At 37.7% G+C, this 26,888-nt stretch overlaps 1 protein-coding gene and 1 pseudogene across 4 annotated transcripts in view; both read left to right on the top strand.

Annotated features, from left to right (window-relative positions):
- Window positions 1-26,888, top strand: part of NRG4 (neuregulin 4) — a 109,692-nt gene that overhangs the window by 2,942 nt on the left and 79,862 nt on the right. The window contains exon 1 of one of the 4 annotated variants that reach the window (XR_009695431.1): window positions 14,349-14,516. The exons of the other annotated variants lie outside the window; for them this stretch is intronic. The gene's annotated coding sequence lies outside the window, so the exon portion shown is untranslated. Of the gene's footprint in view, window positions 1-14,348; window positions 14,517-26,888 lie in introns of those variants that run through there. 4 annotated transcript variants of the gene reach the window in all.
- LOC133068009 (surfeit locus protein 1-like) lies at window positions 367-25,857 on the top strand (annotated as a pseudogene).

The raw sequence follows: 26,888 nt of genomic DNA, 5'->3' as shown, positions 1-26,888 counted from the left end.
TCACTTACTGGGAACACACAGGGAGAAAGCCAGTCTGAGTCAATGAAAAGCTTGAAAAATGGAATATATGTGAATTTGTGTGATAATTATTTAAAAATTTAAGTATACATAATACCTGCTAACAAAATAGCTTTCAAAATCCTGCTGAGTGCTTTAATGAATAAATGTGATTGACTTGTAATTAGCAAAATTCATGTGCATATATTCTGTGGGGATAAAGCAAAGCACAGTACTGTACACTGAATAGGTCCTCAATATTCTTTTAAAAAATATTTTCTCATAAATAGGTTAAATACACTTAATGTAGCAAGCCCATTTTCAAGGACAGAAGGGGCAGATTTTACCTTGAGTGGTGGCATGCCGAGAATGGCGCAGTGAGAACATCACTTGGGGTGTAGGCAAGAAAGTTCTCATTGTCTGTAGGGAATTTGAACTATAATATACCCACTAAAAGCCTGTCTGATTTTTATTACCAGCAGTTTTTATATACCAGAAATTCTAAACAATATCAGTGATAAAATATTCTTCTTTGAAAAATTTCTTATGAACCTAGTTTCTAAACAAGTTCCATAGTTACTTTACATATATATATATAGTTTATTTTATTTTTGACTGTGCTGGGTCTTTGTTGCTGCACACGGTTTTTCTCCAGTTTCAGCGTACTCTATAGTTGGGATGCTTTGGCTTCCCATCTTGGTGGTTTCTCTTGTTGTGGAGCATAAAGCTCCCACAAGCTTCAGTCGTTGCTGCACGCCGGCTTGGTAGTTGTGGAACACGGGCTTAGTTGCCTCGTGGCATGTGGATTCTTCTGGATCTGGGATCAAACCCCTGTTCCCTGCATTGACTGGTGGATTCTTAACTACCAGACCACCATGGAAGTATTTTTGCCTGTTTATGGGGCTCTCCATGCAAGAATACTGGACTGGTTTGCCATTTCCTCCTCCAGTAGACTATGTTTTGTCAGAACTCTTCAGTATGACCTGTTCATCTTGGGCAGCCCTGCGTGGCATGGCTCATAGTGTCATTGAATTATGCAAGGCCCTTCACCATGACAAGGCTGTGATCCATGAAGGGGAAGAGAAACAAAAGGCAAGGGAGTAAGGGAAAGATATTCCCAACTGAAGGCATCCCTGGTGGCTCAGATGGTAAATAATCAACCTGCAATGCAGGAGACCCCTTCAATCCCTGGGTCAGGAAGATCCCCTGGAGAAGGGAATGGAAACCCACTCCAGTATTCTTGCCTGGAGAATTCCATGGACAGAGGAGCCTGGCAGGTTACAGTCCATGGGGTTGCTAGAATCAGACACAACTGAGTGACTAACACAACAACTACATACCCAATGCAGACTTCCAGAGAATAGCAAGAAGAGAAAGAAGGCCTTCTTAAATGAACAATTCAAATAGAGGAAAACAGTAGAATGGGAAAGGTTAAGATCTCCTCAAGAATATTGGAGGTATCATGGACCATTTCATGGAAGGACGGGCACGATAAAGGATAGAAGCTGTAAGGACCTAACAGGAGCAGAAGAGATTAAGAAGAGGTGGCAAGAATATGCAGAAGATCTGTACAGAAAAGGGCTTAATTATTTGGATAACCACATTGGTGTGGTCATTCACCTAGAACCAGACATTCTGGAGCATGAAGTCAAGTGGACCTTAGGAAGCATTACTATGAATAAAGCTAATGGAGGTGATGGAATTCTAGCTGAGCTATTTCTGATCCTAAAAGATGATGCTATTAAAGAGTTGTACTGAATATGCCAGCAAATTTGGAAAACTCAGCAGTGGCCACAGAACTGGAAAATGTTGATTTTTCATTCCAGTTCTAAAGAAAGTTCAAGTGAAAGTGTTAGTCACTCAGTTGTGTCCGACTCTTTGTGACCGTATGGACTCTAGCCCTCCAGACTCTTCTGTCCATAGAATTCTCCAGGAAAGAATACTGGAGTGGGTATCCATTTCCTTCTCCAAGGGATCGTCCCACCCTAGGGATCAAACCCAGGTCTCCCACATTGCTGGCAGATTTTTTACTGTCTGAGCCACCAGGGAAGTCCCAAACTACTGGACAATTGTGCTCATTTCACATGCTAGCAAGATAGTACTCAAAATCTTTTAAGCTAGGCTTTAGCAGTATGTGAACTGAGAACTTTCAGATGTACAAACTGGGTTTAGAAAGGGCAGAGGAACCAGAGATCAAATTGCTGACATTCACTGGATCATGGAGAAAGCAAGGGAATTCAATAAAAACATCTACCCCATTGACTGCTAAAGTTTTTGACTGTGAGGATCACAACAAACTGGAAAATTCTTGAAGAGATAGGAGTACCAGACCACCTTAATCTGTCTCCTGAGAAACACATATGAGGGTCAAGAAGCAACAGTCAGAACCAGACATGGAACAACAGACTGATTCAAAATCGGGAAAGGAGTACATCAAGACTGTATATTGTCACCCTGCTTGTTTAACTTATATGCAGAGTATATCATTCGAAATGCCAGGCTGGATGAATCACAAGCTGCAATCAAGACTGCAGGCAGAAATATCAACAACCTCACATGATACTGCTCTAATGGCAGAAAGTGAAGAGGAACTAAACTGCCTCTTGTTGAAGGTGAAAGAGGAGAGTGAAAAAGCTGGCTTAAAAGTCAACATTCAAAACACTTCAGATCATGGCATCTGAGCCCATCACTTTATGGCAAATAGATGGGAAAACAAAGAAAAGAATGACAGATTTTCTTTTCTTGGGCTCCAGAATCACTGCAGATGGTGACTGCAGCCATGAAATTAAAAGACGCTTGCTCCTTAGAAGAAAAGCTATGACAAACCTAGACAATGTATAAAAAAGCAGAGACATCACTTTGCCAACAAAGGTCTGGATAGTCCATACTATGTTTTTTCCAGTATTCATGTACAGATGTGAGAATTGGACCATAAAGAAGGCTGAGTGCTGAAGAATTAATGCCTTCTACCTGTGGTGCTGGAGAAGACTCTTGAGAGTCCCTTGGATAGCAAGGAAATCAATCAATCCTAAAGGAAATTAACCCTGAATATTCATTGGAAGGACTGAAGCTGAAGCTCCAATACTTTGGCCACCTGGTGCGAAGAGCCACTCACTGGAAAAGACCCTGATACTAGCAAAGTTTGAGGGCAAGAGAAGGAGGTAACAGAGAATGAGATGGTTGGATGGTATCAATGGACATGAGTTTGAGCAAACTCTGGGACTTAGTGAAGGACAGGGAAGCCTGGCTTGCTGCTGTTCATGGGGTTGCAAAGAGTTGGACATGACTTAGGGACTGAAGAACAAACAAGAACAATGTAAGCTTCAAATTAGCACATTTTAATTATTGATCCTTTAATAAATATTATATTCTACAGAGACGTTAAATCAGAGAACTCCCAATTATATACCTGGCCTTCTATAAACCTAGACTCAGCTCTATGGATATTTTTCCAAATAAATTAATAAAAATTCAGGGTAATGCAAGACTTCAGGTGCAGTTCATGTCTGGAACCCCTTTGGTCCAAATCCCTGTATTTAAATAGTAGATTCTTATGCAGTGATAGTACAGAGACTGTTAGGTGAAGAAACAGCTTGATTACTTCAGTGTTTTCATTCCATGTGACAACTTAAGAGTTTTCATTTGTGTTTAACATTTAAGAGTGAGACAAAGTGTAAACTTTGAGTTGTAATGTTTTTGGCTTCTAAGTACAAATTTTAGTTAATATATGAAATTATCCTTTTGAATAATTGAATTAAAAATATATTTACCTATGAAATTTATTCTTTTTAAATTATTGTTTACTCCAAAACTGAAGAAGGAACCAAGAGAATAGCAAATATGTTATTATTTAGTACTTCCACAAAACAATATATAGGTTTAAGTTTTTCCTTTTTTCAAAACATTAATTCCATTGCTTTTTTATTTTTTGTACTATAATATTTATTTTATATTGACATATAAGTGGAGTTGAGTAAAAGAATTTTCACTGTCTGTTTCATTCCTGGCTATTATTATTTGTTTCATTTCATGGTCATTACTGAAAATAATTTTGTCACACAGAGAAGGGTATGTTTAAAATAAAGATCCCTCTGGGTATTATATTCTGAGAATACCACTGGACTCGATTGATCACAAAATGAATGATGTTCAAATTAAGTGAGCTTTATTATGCATTTAATATCTGGAATTTTCATGTACTTCATGAGGAAACCATTTTGGGGGTACTGTTTATATGGCAAATGAAAAAGCAGTGGTTGTGTATATATTTTAAAACATAAAAATGATCTAGAGTTCTAATTCTAGTATATTTAGGCTATTTTAAAATCTAGCAAATACATGTCCATGTGTTTATTAGTAGACTCCTAATGATTACTGACATTTATTAAATGCTTACAATGTGTCAGACATCATTTTGTGAGCTTTATTTGTATTAATTTTTTCATAATAGTCCTATTGGCAAAGTATAGTTGTTATCTCATTTTACAGATGAGAAAACTGAGACACAGTGAGATTTAGTAATTTGCTCAAGATCACCCAAATAGCAAGTGGAGGAACCCAAAATTCAAACCTGGACAGTCTGACTCACAAACCTCTCGTTCAACCCTGCTGCGTCAGATATATATGCAAAATTGTGCCTCAGTTAGTTTGAGGAATCATGATGTAGTGGGAAAAGCATTATGGGTTCCAGGGTTTCACCTCCAGTTCATTCTTTTTTTCTTTGATTTTTTTTCTTTGATTTTATTTGTTTGTTTATTTTTGGCTGCGCTGGGTCTTCATTGCTGCAAACAGGCTTTCTCTATTTGCGGTGTGTGGGCTTTTCATTGTGGTGGCTTCTCCTGCTGCAGAACTTGGGACTCTAGGGTGTGGGCTCAGTAGTTGTGGCCCATGGTGGATTTAGTTGCATTGTGGCATGTGGAATCTTCCTGGACCAGAGATTGAACCCATGTCTGCTGCATTGGCATGCAGATTCTTAACACTGGGCCACCAGGGAAGTTCCCTCCAGTTCATTCTTTAACTTTGAAAAAGGCAATTAAATGAATGTCTCTGATTTGGAGAGGATTGAACTTAATAATCTAGAAATTCTCGAAATTTCTTTCTAGCTCTAAATTTTTGTGATTCTATGATTATTTTTATATAAAGAGGAAAATTTGATTTTTCACTTATCCAACAGACTAAAAATGAACCAGGGAAAAAAAAACTAGCATGATTAAATTTGAAGGTAGATAAATTTTTGATATTTTGTTGCAAAATTAGCTATTAAGCCTTTCATGTTCATTATTTTTGTGACTACACAAAGACTATCAACTTCTTTTTTTAATTGAAATATAGTTGATTCAGAAAATTATGTTCGTTTTGTATATACAGCATAGTGGGTTTTTTTTCAAATTATATCCTGTTATAGATTATTGTAAAATTATTAGAATATTCCATTGTTATTATTATATTGAGTATTTTGATATTGGGTATAATTCCCTGTTTTATGTAGTAAATCCTTGTTTATCTATTTTATGTATAGTAGTTTGTATCCATTAATCTCATATTCTTAGTTTATTCCTTACCCTCTCCCTCTCCCCTTTGGTAACCATGAGGTTGTTTTCTACATCTGTGAGTTGTTTTCTGTTTTGTATACAGATTCATTTGTATTATTTTTCAGGTTCTACATATAAGTGATACCATGTAGTATTTGTCTTTCTCTGACTTCTTTTACTAAGTATAATATTCTCGAGGTCCACCCATGTTGCTGCGAGTGGCGATATTCTATTCTGTTTTTCTATGGCATTGTATACATGGCACACATATACACTCCACAACTTATTTATCCATCCATCTGTTGATAGACATTTAGGTTGCTTCCATGTCTTGTCTATTATAAATACTGTTTCTATGAACATTGAGGTGCATGTGTCTTTTCAAATTAGAGTTTTTGTTTTTTGTTACTAGCTTCCCAGATGGCCCTATTGGTAAAGAACCCACCTATCAATCCAGGAGAGACGTAAGAGATGCAGGTTTGATCCCTGGGTCGGGAAGATCCTCTGAAGGAGGGCATGGCAATCCACGCCAGTATTCTTGCCTGGAGAATCCCATGGACAGAGGAGCCTGGTGGGCTACAGTCCATGGGGTCACAAAGAGTCGGACGTGACTGAGCAGCTTTCACTTTCTCTTTTTTCATACTAAGGAAAGTGAAAAGTGAAAGTTTAGTTGCTCAGTCATGTCCAACTCTTTGCGACCCCATGGATTTTAGACTATTATATTGTATACCAAGGAGGGAATTGCCAAATCATATGGTTGATCTATTTTCAGGGTTTTTTTTTTTTTTTTAAGCAACCTCCATACTGTTTTCCATAGTGATTGTGCCAATTTACATTCCCACCAATATTGTATGAGTGTTTTCATTTCTCCATGCCCTCTCTAGCATTTATTATTTGTAGACTTTTTGATGATAGCCATTTCACCAGTGTGAGGTGACACCTTATTGTGGCTTTGATTTGTATTTCTCTAGCATTGTTGAGCATCTTTTCATGTGCTTATTGGGCATCTGTATGTCTTCTTTGGAAAAATGTCTGTTTAAGTCTTTTGCTCATTTTTCATTTGGATTGTCTGTTTTTTTGATATTTTGATATGAGCTGTTTGTATATTTTGAATATTAACACCTTGTCAGTTGCACAATTTGCAAATGTTTTCTCACCTTTCATAGTCTTTTCATGTTGTAGATAGTTTCCTTAAGTTTATAGGGTATCTTTTCACGTTGTAGATGATTTCCTTTGCTGTGTGAAAGCTTTTAAGTTTGATTAGGTCTCACTTGTTTATTTTTGCGTTTATTTCTTTTGTCTTGGGAGATTGATCTAAGAATATATTGCTACAGTTTATGTCAAAGAATGTTTCGCTTATGTTTCCTTCTAGGAGTTTTATGAAGTCATGTCTTACATTTAGGTCTGTAAAACATTTTGAGTTTATTTTTATATATGGTGTGTGAGAGAGTGTTCTTATTTCATTGTTTTAATGTAGCTATAAGCTTTCCTAGCACCACTTGTTGAAGAGGCTGTCTTTTCTCCATTGTGTATTCTTGCCTTTTTTGTTGTAGATTAATTCAATGTAGGTTAGTGGGTTTATTTCTGGACCCTCTATTCTGTTCCATTGATCTGTGTGTCTCTTTTTTTGTGCCGATACTATGCTGTGTTGATTGCTGTAGCCTTGCAGTATCGTCTGAAATCTGGGAGGGATATACTTACAGTTTTTGTTCTTTTTTTCTCAGGATTGCTTTGGCAGTTCTGAATCTTTGTGGTTCTTTATAAATTTCAGGGTTATTCATTTTGGTTCAGTGAAAAATTTCATGGATATTTTGATAGGCATTAAATTTGTACATTGCTTTGGGTAGTATGGCCATTTTAACAATATTAATTCTTCTAAAAGCACAGAATATCTTTTCGTTTCTTTGAACCATCTTTAGTTTCCTTTATGAAAAGGAAACTAGTTTTCAGCATGTGGGTCTAGAAATACCATACAAGTTCTGAGGGATTAATTATGCATTATGATAATTGGCTTGATATAAAAATTTATATATTATATATGCCACTTCTATATACTTACGGTGTTCTGAGCCTTGATCTTCTTAGTGCCATATGAAATAAAGCTCTTTGAAAAAATGAACTTTTAAAGTGGAAGATAGATCATATTGTATACCACTTTTCCTGTCTCCTTTCTCATGAAGGTTACCACTTTATTGAAATGATCATCATTATTAACCCTCTGTCCATAATATTGCATGTAAACAGATGCTATTTTCCTTCTCTCGATGTGTTACTAAAATTGCTATATAAAATATTTTGTTTTTATTTATGGTAGCTACAATTTTTATCAAAGCAGATGAAATAGAGGTGAACTATACAGTGAACTATAAAGCTGGTTTCCTCTATATTCTGCAATCTAGGAGAAAAACTTTCTCCCAAGGACAAATCAGGTAAGTAATTTTTAATTCATTTTTTGTAATGTTTTGGGGCCAATATGTGGAGCCATAATTTGTCAACTATAGCCATAGATTATTGGTTTAGTTCAACTAAGAGACAATAGAAATAGATTACATAATATGGAGGATTCTTTAACTTTTAATTTATAGAAGCTTGGATCTCAATTCTAATGTTGGAAAAGCCTGTATGTATAGAAATATGTTCATGTATGTGTTAACTATTCATAAAACATTAAAAACAGCAAACTTGTATGCTGGTTAAGTCCAAGTCTAGTCTTAGTAATTTAAAAATAATATGAATATAGTTAAAGAAAGTTAAGATGGTCTTGGAGAACAAGAATCTGGAAAACAGTTAAAGTTGTTGAGTTTAGAAGAGTGAAGGCTAAGGAATGATACTGCTTTTCAAGTAGATGAGAGTCTGAGAATGGTGCCTGTCTTTTTCCCATCTCCAGAGGGGAAAAACAGCAGGAGAAATATAGATAAGAAAAGTCAAAGCTTTTGAAATTAAGGATGTTTAAGATTAGAATGATTGACCTTGGGAAGTTGTAGAATCCTTTTTCTGGAAGGTCTTCTAAGTAGTGTGATCATCTGCCAAGAACCCTTTATATGTCCATTATAAGGCCTTCTAATTTTATGTTGTTATGGTTTTATTTTGACAAACATGGTGATATGTGTCTAAGGCAGTACCTGACATGATATATTTCTAATGACAGAATATATAAACTAGAAGAACTTGACTTTAAGAGTTTTATGGAAACTTATAGAGTTATTTTATGAGCACAGGTATAGTCATGTGTTTTATTCAGTTTGTTCCATTTGTTGACTGTGTGATCATCATTAACATGTTTAAGTTTTCTGGTTCATATAATACTCTTCAAATACATATGTTAATATTAGTAGAAATTGAATTGTGACTCTTAATGAATGACCTCTATCAACTCTGGAGAGAAGGATGGGAGGATAAATTTAAAGAAGAGTTTGTTCAGATAAGATTATTGAGGACAGCTCTGTGAAATATGAGACAAGGTGAAGATTTCAAAGGAGAGTGAAGATGGCATTTGTTCCTCATTTCTTCCTATTGATTCAGAGAAAGAGCAGAAAGTAAGGACTAAATAAGTTATATTGGAAACTTACAAGATCATAAGATACCTTGTGACCTTAGGGGGAACCAAATTTTTTTTTTTAAAGAGTAAATTGCAGAGAAGTGAAAAATAGTTTTGGATAAAAGAGTCTTTCCTCAAATAAACGGATTCTCTAGTCCTTGATGGATAGGGCAAGATGGTAAAGAGTGACAGAAGTGGAAGAATTGGGTGTGAAATGAGCATGGTTGGGGGAGTTTGAGAGATGTGCCTGGCGGTCAGAGGCAAAAGGGAAAAAAGAATTGTGCTGTTGGAGGTGAGTAAATAAAACAGAAATAAAAGTACTTGAGTAGTAAAGTAGACACAGGTTAAAGGAAAATCAGGGCCATTAGGATAATAATTCTTTATGAGCAGTGATGTATTAAAGATGACCAGTTATGTATCCTAAGGAAAATGGGAGGGGATAGTAATTATTCCAGGTCTGAGAATGGCACATGCATGTGAAAAATAACCAGGATGACTGACACCTTATTTCAGGAAAAGTTTTCTGGGACAGTGTTCAAAGACTTAATTCTGTTTGTATATTCACTGTAGAGTTTCTAGGCTCTAGTGACATTGACATAGGAAACCTCTAGGAAGACCAGAATCAATACAGAGAGGTCAAGGGGTTGGAAGTGCTATGATATTTATCTGCTTCTCATCCCTGTATAGAGCTGTAGCCTTTTGTAGGAGACATGCATAATTCAAGACTATTCCTGGCAGCAAAGAATGGAAAGTTTGCCATTGCCTTGTGGCAGTAGCTTAAAAGAGTTTATAAATCACTCACCAGCCAGTTTTGAAGCTGTGATTCTTAATGAATTATTAATTGGAGGAATTTTGCATTATTTCATATTGTACATATAAAGTGAATCTTAAATTATCAAGTCATTTTACCTGTGCATAAAATGCAACCATGTACCATTAGATTTTCCAGCTAACACTTGTTGAGTGCTTCTTATATTTCAAGCACTTTATATGTATAAATTAATTTTATATTCAGACAACTCTTTGAAGTAGGCACTATTATTTTGTCCCCACTACCTCAAACCTCACTTATGGGTGAAGAAACTTGGCACAAAGATTTTTGCTCAATTCTGTGGTAGAATGTTTTAATATGGTAGAATGTTTTAATTAAGAGAACTATGATTTGCACTCTGGCCTCCTGGCTGTGGACTCATGCTCATAACCCCTGTACCACATACCTTTTTATATATAAAATTTTTTATTTGAAAGTGAAAGTTGCTTAGTCGTGTCCAACTCTTTGTGTCTCCATGGACTGTATAGATTTCTCTAGGCCAGAATACTAGAGTGGGTCACCTTTCCCTTCTTCCCAACCCAGTAATCGAACCCAGGTCTCCCACGTTGCAGGCGAATTCTTTACCAGCTGAGCCACAAGGGACGCCCAAGAATACTAGAGTGGGTAGCCTATCCCTTCTCCAGGGGATCTTCCCAACCCAGGAATTGTACGGGGGTATCCTGCATTGCAGGCAGATTCTTTACCAGCTGAGCTATCAGAGAAGCACAGTTTGAAAGTTACTTGGAAACTATTTTGCTTTGAACACTGTGACAAATATATTTATAGGTGGCACAGTTTACATCAAAGAAAGTGGCTTTTGTGAGCTGTTACGTGGAATGAAAATTGATCTGTTGTTTCTGCCAATACACTCAGTGCTACTGTTATTCAGGAGACCAGATTGGATGGTATAACCTTAGTGAGTTTACTAGGGTCTAACTCCCAGTCTTGTGGTCTTAAGAAAGCTGGTCTGGACAGTAAGTGTCCCAAAGAGAATTAAATTAGTCTGATGACCTCATCAGCTTAAGATGTAGAGCCAGAATGCAAATTAATTTAAATATAATGAGATGAAACTGTTAAAAAACCAGTTGTAACAGTATAATCAGTATATTTTCTTCCAGGTGGTGCATATAGATGGGAAACCAAATTACAATTGGTTTCTTGGTGAACAACAGGCATCATGAATATTTTGAATATTTCTTGTTTTTTTTAATGATATTTATCTATTTCAAAAATTCCTCAAGGATTTCATCAATAATAGCTGCTATTGGCATGTACTGTCAGTCCTTAACTTATAAATAGCCTCCAGCCGTTTGCCCTCCACCAGGGGCTCTGCTGCCATAGAAACAGTTGTTAATAAACATGGGTATTTTAGAGAATCTGTGGGTTCAGAATTGAAGAAAGGGAAGAGTCTGTTGAAAGCAGTTACTAAGGGTGTTAATTTCAGGGACAGACTCCTAAATAGGCTGCATTTGCCTGAGTAGAGCTCTCTTTACCTAAAATGTATTTCTATAGCACTGCCTGAGGGGCTTCCCCTCACTTCTGTTGTTCAAATTTCACCAAACAGAGATTGCTTTTTATTTTTCAAACATTATCTTAAGACTATAAATGTCTGTGTGTGATAGATATTCTTAGTGACCTCGCTTCTATCCATTCCCTATTGCTTCCCTTCGTTTTGTTAGGGGTAGCAGTGTTCCCAGCTCCTAGCAAAAAATCCTGAATAGTTGAAGCCAGTCATGACAATCCCATTCTCCTTTGCCAGTGATCGTGAAGGGAAGACTGCTGAGCTCAGGGATTACCTTTGCTTTCCTGATAAAGAGAACAGAGGTGGCTGGTACTCTCTTCTTTCCCCCTCCTTTGTGCCTTAAATGCAGACATGAGGCCTGGAGATGCCGCAGCCATCTTGTAACCATGGGGTGACAGGTATGAGAGTGAAAAGATGATTTTAACAAGCTGAGGACCATGGAGAAGGTTTGACAGAGTCTGGTGTTGAACAGCTCTTCTAGTCTTGGACTGCCTACCTCCAGACTTATTATGGAGAAAATTAAGGAGAGGAATGTTGTAACCCTTGTTACATGGTCATAGAGCATTTGATTAACCTATACCTGCTGTCCCATGGAAGGCCGACTGTGCAAACTGAGACTGCCTGTTAGGAGAAATGAAAGAAAAAATTTGGAATAATGTGCATATTGGTTACTTCTTGTGCCTTTTCAGTAGGATCCTACACAAGGCAGTGAACTCAAATTAGTGCTTTTCAGCATGAAAGCAGAGAGGCTAGAAGAATACAGCTTTGCTATGGAGGTAATCTGCGTTTAGCTTGTACTCTAAATTGACAAAGAGTCCTATAATTTGAAATTTTGGGATTGAGGGTAGTATCTTCTTACCTAAGACTTGTTGTTAGAATTGCCTTGTCTTTTATGATGGTTCAGGGGTCCATGATGAGAGTCTCTAAGAGATGAGAGTCTCTCAGCCTAAAGATTATTTCTAGAAACTTCTAGAAACAATTTTTTGGTTGTGATTACTCACACAAGGACTTCCCTGGTGGCTCAGACAGTAAAGTGTCTGCCTACAATGCGGGTGACTTGGGTTCAATCCCTGGGTTGGAAAGATCACCTGGAGAAGGAAATGGCAACCCACTCCAGGATTCTTGCCTGGAAAATCCCATGGACAGAGGAGCCGGGTAGGCTACAGTCCATGGGGTTGCAAACAGTCAGACACGACTTAGTGACTTCACTTTCACTCACACAAGGAACTGATCTGAAGCAATTAGACCAGAAGCTTGATATATTTTTGAGGGAACTGTAGTACAAAGCTGACAATTAGTTGCAGTTGTCTTTACCTTCCAATGTCAAGCCTTTTCTCCCTATGTCAAGCCAGGATGAAGTAGGCTACAGAAGTTGTGAATCCCCTGGAAAGGTCATCCACTTCAAAACCTATCTTAGATATGGCTGCAGAGGACAATGACAAAGCAGATCCTCCTGAAACTTAAAGTAGGCGCTGTCAGATTGACTGACCAAGGGATTTATTACCTGCAGGGGAATCTGTGATTTCTGTCCAATAAGATATGATATGGATTGTTGACTGTGGATGACTGTGTACTTCTTATTATCTCCCTTTCTCAATGGAATTTTTATTGAGGTCACTTTGTTCTTTCTTTTTTGTCCTTCTATATACATGAGGGGAGTTGTTTAGAGACATCTCTTTTAGCGATACAAATGGTCAGATAAGAGTTGTCATATTTGGTCTTCATAGAGCAGACAGAAAATCAACCAGAGATCCTGCATCATGCAATGATTGGATGACAGAGTGGGGCTTTCTTCCTGGAAGAGAGGATGAGTATATTGTGTTTAACACTCATGTAAGAAGTGTGTGTGTTTATATGTATATTGAGTTGAGGACTGCAGACACTGTTGACTGACCAATCCATATTCACTTCTTACCTCTATTGTAAAAATCAGAAAAGTTAAATATTTGATTTTCCAGTCTTCCTTATTGCTACAATAGTCATGGAGTACAATTGTAGCCCATAAACCTGCTGAGGGACTTCACTGATAAAAGAATCAGACAGGGCTGTAGTTAATGCTTGGAGCTGCAGTGACCATCTTGAAATCATTAGGCAACAAACTTTGAATGGAAAAAGTAAACTCAGGCCTGCTCTTGCCTTCTGAAATGGCCCACACTCTGCCTGTGGAGTTTGTTTCTCTCTAAATAAATCCATCTTTTACCTTAAAAAGGGTAGACACACTCAGGATGGTGGAACAAAAATATTGAAGATATTGATGGCATCATTGATTAATAAACCATCCTTAACAGTCACCAAGTTCAAGGTTTTTTGTCTTGTGAGAGAAGTGAATCCGTATTATTAAGACTTTTGTGAACTGAGTTCACTGTTGCCTACAGCCCAAAGCATCTTAAACTGATAGAGTATAGATATCTGTTTTCTATGCTACAACCTCAAAGATAGTTTTTGTTTATTGGTTCATTTTTAGCATGAAGTCTTATTAGTAAATAGTTATATGAAGTGAGAAAAAGATTTTTTTAAAAAGTTTTACAGTAGGCTGATTTACATTGAAATGGCATCATTGACGTGTTACTATGGATAGGCATCTTCTCCATACGTGGCCTAGCCTACTTTGGTTCCTTTTTGAAATAGAATATGGGTATAGTTAAGCATTGTACATTTAATATGATTAGGGAACACCTTTTGGAAATTGGTTTCCCATGCTGAGGTATGCAGCAAGAAAAGCTAAAATTGTTACCACCAAATAAAAATCTTCAGGAAGAAATTGCTGACTGGAGTAGAATATGTTCAATATAAAGTCTTGGCTTTTGTATAGAACAATCTTTTAGTTCTGCATCATTGACTACTAGTAAATGTTTACTACTTCTAAAATGATGTTTTACCCTCTATGCTTTATTTCAGAGCATGCATTTTTTTTTATTCCAGTGTCCTTTTAAATGTTTTTCAGAACATTTCATCATTTCAGAACAATTTTTTCTTCCAATTTTTGACTCAACCATATGAAGTTCACAATTGTATTTTTCTTTTTTTTTTTTTTGCCTTTCTTAACATTAATTGGCTGTAGTAACCATGTGTGCCAGCTTTTTATATGAAAAGGAGATTCTTGAATACCAACCAAAGGTAAATATGGAGTTAAGAACAGACATATTTCTTTGGATGTACTTTATAGAAAAATTATATTTGGCTTCAAGAAAAACTGGTTTTTTAATTTGTGTTCACATGTTGAAAAAATGCAATCCAAATCATTTTTTTTTCATTTTCTAAAATCTATTTTAATCTGAAGGGGTTTTAAAAAATACATTAAATTCTAAAAACAAAAAAACCCAGTTCCTATCTCCCAGTCTCTATGGGAGTGTAGGAGCTTACCTTGAATGACTGCCAGTTAATAGACCCAGATGGGACTCACATGGAAAAACCTTTGCACCTTCTTGTTTTTTGTAATTTTTCAATTCCTTCACTCTACTAAGCCTCCACTCATCTCCCCTCCCTATTCCCTCATTCTTCCTTGAAAACACCTAGTCACCTCATAGATTCTTGCCTTCTTTGTTATAGATTAATTTACCAAATATACATCGGTTTGTTTCTGGGCTCTCTATTCTGTTCCATTGATCTATGTGTTTGTTTTTATGCCAATACTACACAGTTTTGATTGCTATAGCTTTGTAATATAATTTGAAAGTGGGGGATGTGATACCTCCAGCTTTGTTCTTCCTTCTCAAGGTTGCTTTGGCGATTTGGGGTCTTTTGTGGTTCCATACAAATTTTAGGGTTATTGGTTCTATTTCTATTAAAAAAAAAATACCATTGGAGTTTTGTTAGGGCTGGTCATATATGGCCTTTATTATACTGAGGTACACTTCATCTACATCTGCTTGGTTGAGAGTTTTTATTATACATAGATATTGAATTTACCACATGGTGTTCTTCATTATGGAATCATGCTTCAGTTGGGGATCATTTACCTTTAGCCTGAAGAAATTTCTTCATTGTTTTTTTGTAAGGCTAGGTCTATTAGCCCCAAATACCTTTCATTTTAAATTGTCTCTATTTTGTGTCATTCTTTGAAGAATATTTTTTTAATTAATTTATTTTTTTTAATTGAAGGATAATTGCTTTACAGAATTGTGTTGGTTTCTGTAAAACATCAGCATGAATCAGCCATGGGTATATGTATGTTTTTGTTAGGTATGGAATTCTAGGATAGAAGAATTTTTGTTTTTTCTTCAGCACTTGAAAGATATCATTTTTCTTCTGACACTTTGTGATGGGAAGTAAGCCATTGGGTTTTTTTTTAAGCTACATCATCCCATTTCCTGAATTCTCCAGCTCCTGGAAACCACTATTTCACTCCCTGCCTCCATGAGTTTGACTTTTTCATATTCCACATACAAGTAAGATGATGTAGTTCTTGTCCTTGTGTGTCTGGCTCACTATGCCCTGTGCTGTGTCCTCGAAGTTCATCCACATTATCACAAATGACAGGATCTCCTTCTTCCCTAAAGCTGAATAACAACTCATTGTTAAATACACTACACCAAAATGACTCCAGCCATTCATTTGTTGATGGATGCATAGATTGACTCCCTATCTTGGGTGTTGTGAATAACACTGCAATGAATGTGGGAGTTCAAATAGTTCCTTGAGATTTGATATCATTTGTGATGTATACCTCGGTAGGGGACCACTGGATCACATGGCAGTTCCAATTCTAGTCTTTTCAGGAGCCTCCATACTGTTTTCTGTAATGTTTGTACCAGTCTACCTTCTTCTCACAAAGGCTCCCTTCTCTTCACATCCTCACCAACACTTGTTTTGGTTTCTTTTTTTTTTTTTTTTTTTTGTCTTTTTAGTAATAGCAATTCCAACACGTATGATGTGACATCTCACTGTGGTTTCAGTCTGCACCTCCCTATTGATCATTGATGTTGAGCATCATCCCATATATTCATTGGCCATTTGTATGTCTTCCTTTGAGAATTAGCTATTCAGGTCCTTTGCCCATTTAAAAAATCGGGTCATCTGTCTTCTTGCTGTGGAGTTACTTGAGTCCCTCATATATTTTAAATATCTACTCCTTACCAAATGTATGGTTTGCAGAATCGTCTCCTATATCCTCTCCTATATCTTTTCTTAGGTAATATGAAGATATAGCAATATTAGTTCTTCTAATCCACGAACATGGAATATCTTTCTAATTATTTGTGTCATCTTCAGTTTCTTTTTTCAGTGTTTTATGGTTTTCACTGTACAGCTTGTTCACCTCCTTGGTTAAGTTTGTTCCTGAGTATTTTATTCTTTCATAAGTGGGATTGTTTTCTTAATTCCTCTTTAGATAGTTTGTTGTTAGTGTATAGAAGTACAACTGTTTTTTTGTAAATTGATTTTGTATCTTGCAGTTTTGCTGAATTCATTGATTAATTCTATACATTTTTCAGTTGTGTATTCAGGGTATTCCATATGTGATATCATGTATCTATAGACAGAGGGAATTCTATTTCTTCCTTTTTTTATGTTTTAATCTAATTGCTCTGACTAGGACTTTCACTACTGTGTTGTCTTCTTCCTGACCTTAGAGGAAAAGCTGAAAGCTTTTCACTGTTGGGTATGGTGTTAGCTGTGACCTTGTCATATAAGGCCTTTGTTATGTTGAGGATGTTCCTTCTATACCTAATTTGTTGAGAGACTTTTTAATCATGAAAGGATGTTGCACTTCATCAAGTGCTTTTTCTGTAACTATTGAAATGATTGTAGGATTTTAATTCTTCCTTTTGACACTGCACTCCTTCTTGGGTGGGACTTGAACCTAGCCAAAATTCAGACTTGTGCTCGAACCCACAATCCCTGACTTAGGAACAGACTTGAACCCCTGCCTTTCAATTAAAACCACTCACCTGGTGTCAGGACTTACTGAAGCTCAGGCTCTTTTGTTCATCACGGAAAGAATTCAGCATCAGGCAAAGACCAAGTTTATCAGCATAGGATGCCTGTGAGAGATACAGGGAGGTGGGCAAAGGAGCACAGCCCCAAGAACAAAGAGGGCTACATTTTTATAATCAAAGAAAAATTGGGGAGGGGAGGAGACCACCTTCTTCCTCATTCTTGGACAGACATCAAGGCTCACATGATTAGTTCCCCCTTTGGCCCTGCTTGGCCGTGTCATGACAGACACCAGGACTATCATGGTGCTATTTAAGTCATATGTACGTTAGCAAAAGGGTGGTAAAAATATTAAAATATGGTAATTCATCTCAGGTTTTGGTATAATGTTCCCTTTCACCTAATTTCTTTTCCCTTTTCACCTATATTTCTTTCCTGGTTACATGCAGAAATGCTACTCTTCAAAGACTGTTAACGGTCTGACTTAATGTAACAGGATTCAGACCCATATCTGTTGTCTTGCATTTTAACCATCAAGGTTTGTGACTTGTGTTTGGTGCTTGGATGCACCTGGTCTTCCTTCAAGGTAGTGTAGATTGTTGCTAGGTTATTGAATTCTCTTCTTGAGTGGTCATTAGCTTGCAACAGTCTTCCAAACTGCCTTAAAATTTCCTCTCTGTCTTTAATCTCTTAGTGGGATTTCTAAACTGACTGATTATCTTACTCTATCGCTGATCCACTTTTGTTAATACAGAGAATCTCATTGATTGAATCGTGTATGTGGAACCACTTACATCCCAGGAATAAATCCTATTTGATCATGGTGACCTTTAAGATTTTTAAAATACTGTTGAATTGGTAGTGGTTGGATTGGTTGAATTTGCTAGTGTTGTGTTGAGGATTTTTGCATCTATTTCATCCAGGATATTGACCTGTGATTTTTAATTTTTTTCATGCTCAATCTTAATAAATGTTAGTCAGTTTTTCTAAACTTTTTAAGGATTAAATCAACTTCTGGCCTTGTTAATCCTCTGAATTGTATGTTTGCTTTTCATTTTGTTGTTTCTGTTCTTTGTTTCCTTCTTTAAGCTTTCTTTGAATTATTTTCTTTTTCTTTTTAATTGGATGTTTAGCTTAACATCTGTAAGCCTCTTTTTCCCTTAACATACACATTTAAGGCTGTAAGTTTTCCTCTAAATGTTGCTTTAGTTTCATCTACATTTTAATATATAATATTTCCAAAATTGATATGTATGATCCTATTACCATTTACTTTATTGTTTTGAGTTAAAATATATTTTTAATTTCTTCATTGAACCATTTAACATTTCTAGTTTATTCTCACTATGGTCAGAAAACTTATTCTGTATGATTTCAGTCATTTAAACATTTTTGAGACTTGCTTTTCAGTAATGATATGTTTTTTATAAATCTGTATGCTTGAAAAAAAAGTTTATTTAGCAGTTGTTAGGAGCATTGTTTTACATATCTTTATTAGCTCAAGTTTTTTTTATATTATGTAGTTCAAACCTATATCATTGTTCAAACATTTTGCCTAAAAGATATAAACTTCCAGTTACTTTTCCAGCAACAATAAAAAAAAAGTGGGTTTATTTGGGATCAGCAGAGAATTTCAGTTCAGTGTCTGCAGGCATGGTAATCTATGTGCAAGTCCCCACACAGCAAAGTTAAGGAGAACACTTTTTTACAGGGAGAAACAAATTGGAAAGGCTATAATAAACAAAGAGTTCATGACTTTCTCATTGGCTGAGTTCCTAAGAGGAGATGGGGGAAATCTTCTTCCTGTTTACTCTATCTCATCTGATTCATAGTTTGTCTCTCACATCTGTTTTATTTTCTCTCCTTTTGCCTTCTTTGGGATTTCTTTTTTTTTTCCATTTTTCCCCTCTGCTAGTTTGTTTAAGTTTGAATTTAAGACACTGTTTCTATTGTACTGGTAGTTACCCTAGAAAGTACCACATGCATTCTTCATTTACTGAAATTTAATGTCTTCAGAAACTGAAATTAAACCCTCAACAAGATACTACTACCTACCTACTAGAATAACTATAATAAAAAATGCTGACAATATAGTTTTGGCAAGGATATAGAGAAACTGAAAGCCTTATACAATACTGATAGAAATGTAAAATGGTATGGCCACTTTGGAAAAGTGAAAATTTTTCACTTACCAAAGTCAAAAGTCTAACTTTTGCTCTCATCCCACAAAATAAAAGGATCTTAGGACACATTTAATTTACCCCTTGCTAACTTTCATGCTAACCCACTCCAGTGTTCTTGCCTGGAGAATCCCAGGGATGGGGGAGCCTGGTGGGCTGCCGTCTATGGGGTCGCACAGAGTTGGACACGACTGAAGCGACTTAGCAGCAGCAACTTTCATGCTTTTGTTTTCAGGTATTTAATGCTACCTGCATATTGCTTTGCTGTGCTTAGTCGCTCAGTTGCATCCGACTCTTTGCAACCCCATGGACTGTAGCCTGCCAGGCGCCTCTGTCCATGGGGATTCTCCAGGCAAAAATACTAAAGTGAGTTGCCATGCCCTCCTCCAGGGGATCTTCCCAACTCAGGAATCGAACCCAGGTCTCCTGCATTGCAGGTGATTCTTTACTGTCTGTGCCACCAGGGAAGCCCAATACCAGAGTGGGTAGCCTAAGAATATTGGAGTGGGTAGCCTATCCCTTCTCCAGGGGAACGTCCTGACCCAGGAATCGAACCAGGGTCTCCTGCATTGCAGGCAGATTCTTTACCAGCTGAACCCAAAGGACATTTCTACTTTTTATATAGTGTTTATTTAGATTTGCCACCATATTCACAACTTTCTTGGCCCTTAATTCCTTTTTACAGCTAGAATTATTTTCCTTTTTTGCGTTCATTCTTCAGGTACTTTCCGTTCATACTCTAATGCCACTTTTTTAGTAGAATTTTTTTCATTTTTGGTTTATCCACAGTGTCTAAATTAAAAAAAAAATCTGCTATGAATATTTGTGTACAAATCTTTTGAGTGGACATATGTTTTCATTTCTTTTAGGCAGATTCTTAGGAGAAAGATTTCTGGGTTTTATGATAAATGTATGTTGACGTTTTTAAGAAACAGCCACACTTTTTCAAAGTGGCCATACCATTTTACATTTCCACCAGTACTGTATGAAGCTTCCAGTTTCTCTACATCCTTGCCAAAACTATATTGTCAGTATTTTTTATTATAGTTATTCTAGTAGATAGTAGTAGTATCTTGTTGAGGTTTTAATTTCAGTTTCATTAAGTTGAAAAAAATGATTGCCCATTTTTTAATTGGGTTGTCTTCCTTTCATTTATAAGAGTTCTTTATATTGTCTGGATACAAGTCTTTAATCAGATATACGATTTGTCAATATGTTCTTCCATTCTGTGGCTTGCCTTTTCATTTTTTTAATTGAAAAAGTTAAACTTTGATAGTCTAATTTGTCAACTTTTTCTTTTATGAACTGTCCTCTTGCTGTCATATTTAAGAAATCTTTGCAAACTAAAAAGCCTCTTGATGAAAGTGAAAGAAGAGAGTGAAAAAGTTGGCCTAAAGCTTAACATTCAGAAAACTAAGATCATGGCATCTGGTCCCATCACTTTATGAGAAATAGATGGGGAGACAGTGGAAACAGTGTCAGACTTTATTTTTTTGGGCTCCAAAATCACTGCAGATGGTGATTGCAGCCATGAAATTAAAAGACGCTTACTCCTTGGAAGGAAAGTTATGACCAACCTAGATAGCATATTAAAAAGCAGAGACATTACTTTGCCAACAAAGGTCCATCTGGTCAAGGCTATGGTTTTTCCAGTGGTCATGTATGGATGTGAGAGTTGGATGGTGAAGGAAGCTGAGCGCCGAAGAATTGATACTTTTGAACTGTGGTGTTGGAGAAGACTCTTGAGAGTCCGTTGGACTGCAAGGAGATCCAACCAGTCCATCCTGAAGATCAGTCCTGGGTGTTCATTGGAAGGACTGGTGTTGAAGCTGAAACTCCAGTACTTTGGCCACCTCATGAGAAGAGTTGACTCATTGGAGAAGACCCTGATGCTGGGAGGGATTGGGGGCAGGAGGAGAAGGGGACGACAGAGGATGAGATGGTTGGATGACATCACCGACTCAATGGACATGGGTTTGAGTAAACTCTGGGAGTTGGTGATGGACAGGGAGGCCTGGCATGCTGCGATTCATGGGGTCGCAAAGAGTTGGACACGACTGAGTGACTGAACTGAAGTGAACCCAAAGTCACAAAGATTTTCTTTTAGAAGTTTTATAGTTTTAGCTCTTACATTTAGGTTTGTGATGTATTTTGAGTTAGTTTTTCTGTATGCTACAAGGTAAAGGTATAATTCTGGGTTTTGCACATGGATATTCAAATACTCCAGCACCATTTGTTGAAAAAACTACCTTTACATCACTGAATTACCTTCATACTTTTGTCAAAATAATATGGGTTTGTTCTAAGTGTATAGTTCTTGATCTATAGATTAAACACATTCACTATCAGTATCCCAACAGCATTTTAAAAATAGTAATTGGTAAGCTAATTCTAGAATTTATATAGAAAGGCAAAGTACCTAAAATAGCTGAAACAATCTAGAAAAGGAACAAACCTGGAGGACTTAGACTACCTGATTTCAAAATTTGCTGTTGCAGCAATTGAAGTGTCAGTCAGTCAGTCGTGTCCGACTCTGTGACTTCATGGATTGTAGCCTGCCAGGCTCCTCTGTCCATGGGGATTCCTCAGGCAAGAATCCCTGGAGTGGGAGTGGGTTGCTGTTTCCTCCTCCAGGGACTCTTCCTAACCCAGGGATTGAATTGCATCTCTTATGTCTCCTGCATTGGTAGGCAGGTCCTTTACCAGTTACCGCCACCTGGGAAACCCGGTGATGTGGGTAGCCATTCCCTACTGCAGGGGATCTTCCCCACCCAAGGATCACACCTGAGTCTCATGCATTGCAGGCATATTCTTTACCATCTGAGCCATCACCAAAGGAGTGTGCTTGTTTCCAGGAAGAAAAGAGACATGCCAACCTTAGGCCACTATTTTTATTTTATTTTTGAATTCTTTTCCATTATGGCTTATTATACAGTATTGACTATTGTTTGTCTATTTTATTTATAGTAGTTTGTATCTGCTCATCTCAAACTCTTGGTTTATTGCCCCTACCTTCACCCTTTGGTCACCATAAGTTTGTTTTCTGTATATATGAATCTGTTCTGTAAAAAGCTCATTTGGATCTTTTTTAGATTCCACATACAAGTGATATCACATATTTGTCTGGCTTACTTCACTTATTATGATCCATGTTGCGACAGATGGCATTGTTTCATTCTTTTTTATGGCTGAGTAGTATTCCACTGTGTATATGTACCACATCTTCTTCATCCATTCATCTATCGATGGACATCTATGTTGCTTCCATGTCTTGGCTATTGTAAATAATGCTGCTGTGAACATTGGGGTGCATGTATTTTTGGAGTATGGTTTTCTCTGTATACATTCCCAGAAGTGGGATTGCCAAAAATATGGTAAATCTATTTTTAGTTTTGAGGAACCACCATACTCTTTTTCATAGTAGCTGCACCAGTTTATTGGAGAAGGAAATGGTAACCCACTCCAGTATTCTTACCTAGAGAATCCCAGGGATTCTCACCAGAGTAGCCTCGTGGGCTGCTGTCCATAGGGTCGCACAGAGTTGGACACAACTGAAGCGACTTAGCATGCATGCATGCATTGGAGAAGGGAATGGCAACCCACCAGGCTCCTCTGTCCCTGGGATTCTCCAGTATTCTTGCCTGGAGAATCCCAGGGATGGAGGAGCCTGGTGGGCTGCCGTCTATGGGGTCGCACAGAGTCAGACACAAACCTGGATGCTAAGACTGAAGCGACTTAGCATCAGCAGCACCACCACCAATTTATATTCTTACCAAAAGTGTAGGACAGTTACCTTTCCTCCACACCCTCTCCAGCATTTATTATTTGTAGACTTTTTAATGATGGCCATTCTGACCAGTGTAAGGTGATATCTTATTGTGGTTTTGACTTGCATTTCTCTAATAATTAGTGATGTTGAACCTCTTTTCATGTGTTGTTTGCCATGTCCTCTTTGGAGAAATGTCTCTTTAGGTCTTGTGCCAATCTTTTTAATTTTTTTTTCTTTTTTTCTTTTTTTTTACTATCGAGCTCTATGAGCTATTTGTGTATTTTGGAAATTAATCCCTGTTGGTTGCATCATTTACAAATACTTTCTCCCATTCTATAGATTGTCTTTTCATTTTGTTTATGGTTTCCTTTGCTATGCAAAAGATTTTAAGTTTAATTAGGTCTCATTTGTTTATTTTTGTTTTTGTTTTCATTACTCAAGGAGGTAGATCCAAAAAAATAATTGCTTCAATTTATATCAAAAAATGTCCTGACTGTGTTTTCATCTAGGAGTTTTATAGTGTCCAGTCTTACATTTAGGTCTTTGATCCATTTTGAGTTTATTTTTGCATATGGTTTTAGTGAAATCACTTATATATGGAATCTAAAAACATGAGGATTTCACTGGTGGTACAGCGGATGAGAGTCTGCCTGCCAGTGCAGGGGACACGGGTTTGGTCCCTAGTCTGGGAGGTTTTCACATGCTGCAGAGCGCTAAGCCTGTGCCCCAGAGCTACTGAGCCTTTGCTCTGTGGCCTGCATGCTACAACCCATGTGCCTAGAGCCCATGCTCCGAAACGAGAGAAGTGACTGCAGTGAGAAGCCCACACACTACAACTAGAGAGTAGAGCCCCCTGCTCTCCACAGCTGGAGGAAGGCCACGTGCAGTAATGAAGACCCAGTGCAACCAAAAATGAAATAAATAAATAAGAATTATTAAAATAATCCAACTATTTAAAAAATTATGCAAATGAACTTATTTACAAAACAGAAATAGACTTCACAGACATAGAAAACAAGCTTATGGTTACCAAAGGGAAAAAGCGGAAGGATAAATTTGGAATTTGGGATTAACAAATACAGACTGCTATATATAAATAAATAACAAGGACCTACTATATAACACAGGGAACTGTATTCAATAGTTTATAATAATCTATAATGGAAAAAATTTTTAAAAGAATAGAGACATATGTGTAGCCGAATCACTTTCCTGTATACCTGGAACACTGTAAATCACCTATACTTCAGTAAAAAAAAAAAAAAAGTTAAAAAAAGCAGTAGTTATTATTGTTATGCTGAATTTGGTAGTAGTCCCACATTTGAGCAAGAGATAGAGTGTTGGAAGGGATGTCTAACAATGGAAGAAGACTACATGCAATAAATAGTACGATTAAGAAACTTGAGTATTTGAGAGCTGGGGCTGCAGGCCTTGGGGCTGGGGCTGTGTGGAGTGGGCACCAGGCCAACCGCCAGGAGGAGCATCCTTGAGGTAGCCCTGGGCCCAGGTAAGGACTCATCCAGGTGTGCCCTATCCACCTGGGAAAAACTGCTCTGTCCCTGCCTTCCACTTGGCCCAGGAGGGTGGGTGGGTAGGTACGGGCATTGAAATATGCTCTGGGGCTGCTGCCTGAGCCTCTGAATCAGGCCATCAGGCCCTGGTTGCATGCCTACTCTGATGAGAATTCTGTCCTCGTGACAGCCACGTGACTGACTCCTCCTGCACTCTGGGATTACACACTTGACTTTCGACATGCAGTAATCCTGTGCCTCCTTGGGCTAATGCGGAGCCAACCCCAAACTGAAACCCAGGGGTCTGGGATCCTAAAGGAAAGCATAACTAACCACCAGTTTGCATGTTCCTCCTAAGAACTGGCCTCGAGGCCCAGCAGGTGTGGCAGCTCTTAAGCCAAAGCAACTGCCACAGAAACAGAAGACGGCTCCTTTCTCTAGTGGTTTCTGCTTCTCATTCCTGTTACTACCTTCAGTCCAGGGACATGGCAAGTCCAGTCGGAAGTGGAAGCTAAAGTTGATGGCAGAGCTAGAGTCTAGAGTGATTACCAAGTCCATTTCTCTGCCAGCAGATCCAATGGAACCGGAACACCTGGAGTACAGGCCAGTGAAGGTCAGGAGGCACTTTGACCTCCAAGTTGCTGTACACGATGTCTCGGACCATGGTGGACCGTGCCCGGGAGGCTGGCCTACTGGTTCCCTTTGTTTACTGGTGCCTGCCTTGTCACCCCCTTTCACTGTGCTAACCTGGGGATTACCATTCTGCTAAACAGAGTGTTTGTGCCCAGGAAGAAAGTGCATCCTGAAACATGGTATAAAGTTCAGATTGAGGGAAAAGTGGGCCTAGTTGTGATGCTGAGGCTGACAGAAACCAGGAAGTCCTTTGTCTCCAAGAATAATCCAGACAGAACCACTGGCATTACCAGGACCTGGAGACCATGGCCAGGCTCCCAGGTACAGACCCCATTTTCACTGATGCTGACTTCCAGAGCACAGTTCTTGAAAGACCCATTGGAGGACAACCAGGGTCACTCAGGACTGAGCACCAGCAGTGCACTGGTGCAGACTCTGCAGTCACGTACCTGTGGTTTAAGAAATTCCTACCTTGGACTCCTGGTGTGTGAAGGATTAGATGATGTAGCCCTGGCCCTGAATTATTAGGAAGTCACAGAGTAAACATTTCAATAGATTTTATTTTATGCTGGATCATGTGCTATTGGTATAAATAAATCCCTATACTACAAAAAAAGCAGCTGAATATTTGAGATGTTATGATAAAGCACAGTATTCTTCAGTTGTCCCTCCTGCCCACCAAAAAGAAGGCAACTCTCAAGCTCTCAAGCTGTGTAAGAAAAACAAGGTACAAATAAAATACATATTCAAATGCAGCATGATTTTAATCAATCTGGAGTTGAAGAGAATCTATTTTATCTTGCTGTTGGGAATATTATCTTATGAATAGCCCAAGTATTGTGGCCTTGAAACAAGAGAAGGAAATATTCACACAGCATGGATCTGCTGTGACTACTATTTATAGTAATATTGATAAAACTGTAGTTTATTGGTTTTCAACTTTTACATCTAGAGGCAAAGTTATGAAACACTTTGTTAGGGTCACAGATGAGAATGTAAATGTTAAAATCCTTCATGATGTAGGAGTCAAGATAAAGCTACCGAGGCAGAAAGAGGAAGAGGGGAGAGGAAAGTTGGAAGCCAAGTTAGCTGTAAAGTTAAGAAGCCAGTCTGTGAATTGACTCAAGTTCATTAATGAGGACATAGAAGTATGAGTATGTTATTTAAAATTGCAGATGTAACCAAGAGAAGAAATAGAGACAGTGTAACTTATCAAAGATTCAAATCAAAGGGGTAGAGGGTAGTGTAAGACAGCTGAAGCCTCATCTTCCATTGCTGGGGGTTAGATGTTGACTAAAGTGCTAAATTTAGAAATAGAGGGGATAAGCATTTTGAATTGTGGAAGAAGAGCTTGCCATTGGTCATGTTTGTTCTTTTCTTGTTTCTCTGATAATTTCTTAACAGGCTGCTTTTTCAAACATTAAATGTTGGTATTTTTCAGGGAGCAGTCCATAGCCTCTGTCTCACCCAACACATGCACACTGTGAGCTAGTTAACTCGCATAAATGACTTCAGGAACTGC

This window comes from Dama dama, chromosome 13, assembly GCF_033118175.1.
Source record: "Dama dama isolate Ldn47 chromosome 13, ASM3311817v1, whole genome shotgun sequence".
In the NCBI taxonomy this organism is placed as follows: domain Eukaryota; kingdom Metazoa; phylum Chordata; class Mammalia; order Artiodactyla; family Cervidae; genus Dama; species Dama dama.
The sequence above is the reverse complement of the archived record's forward strand: the minus strand, read 5'-3'. Positions and strand labels throughout refer to the sequence as shown.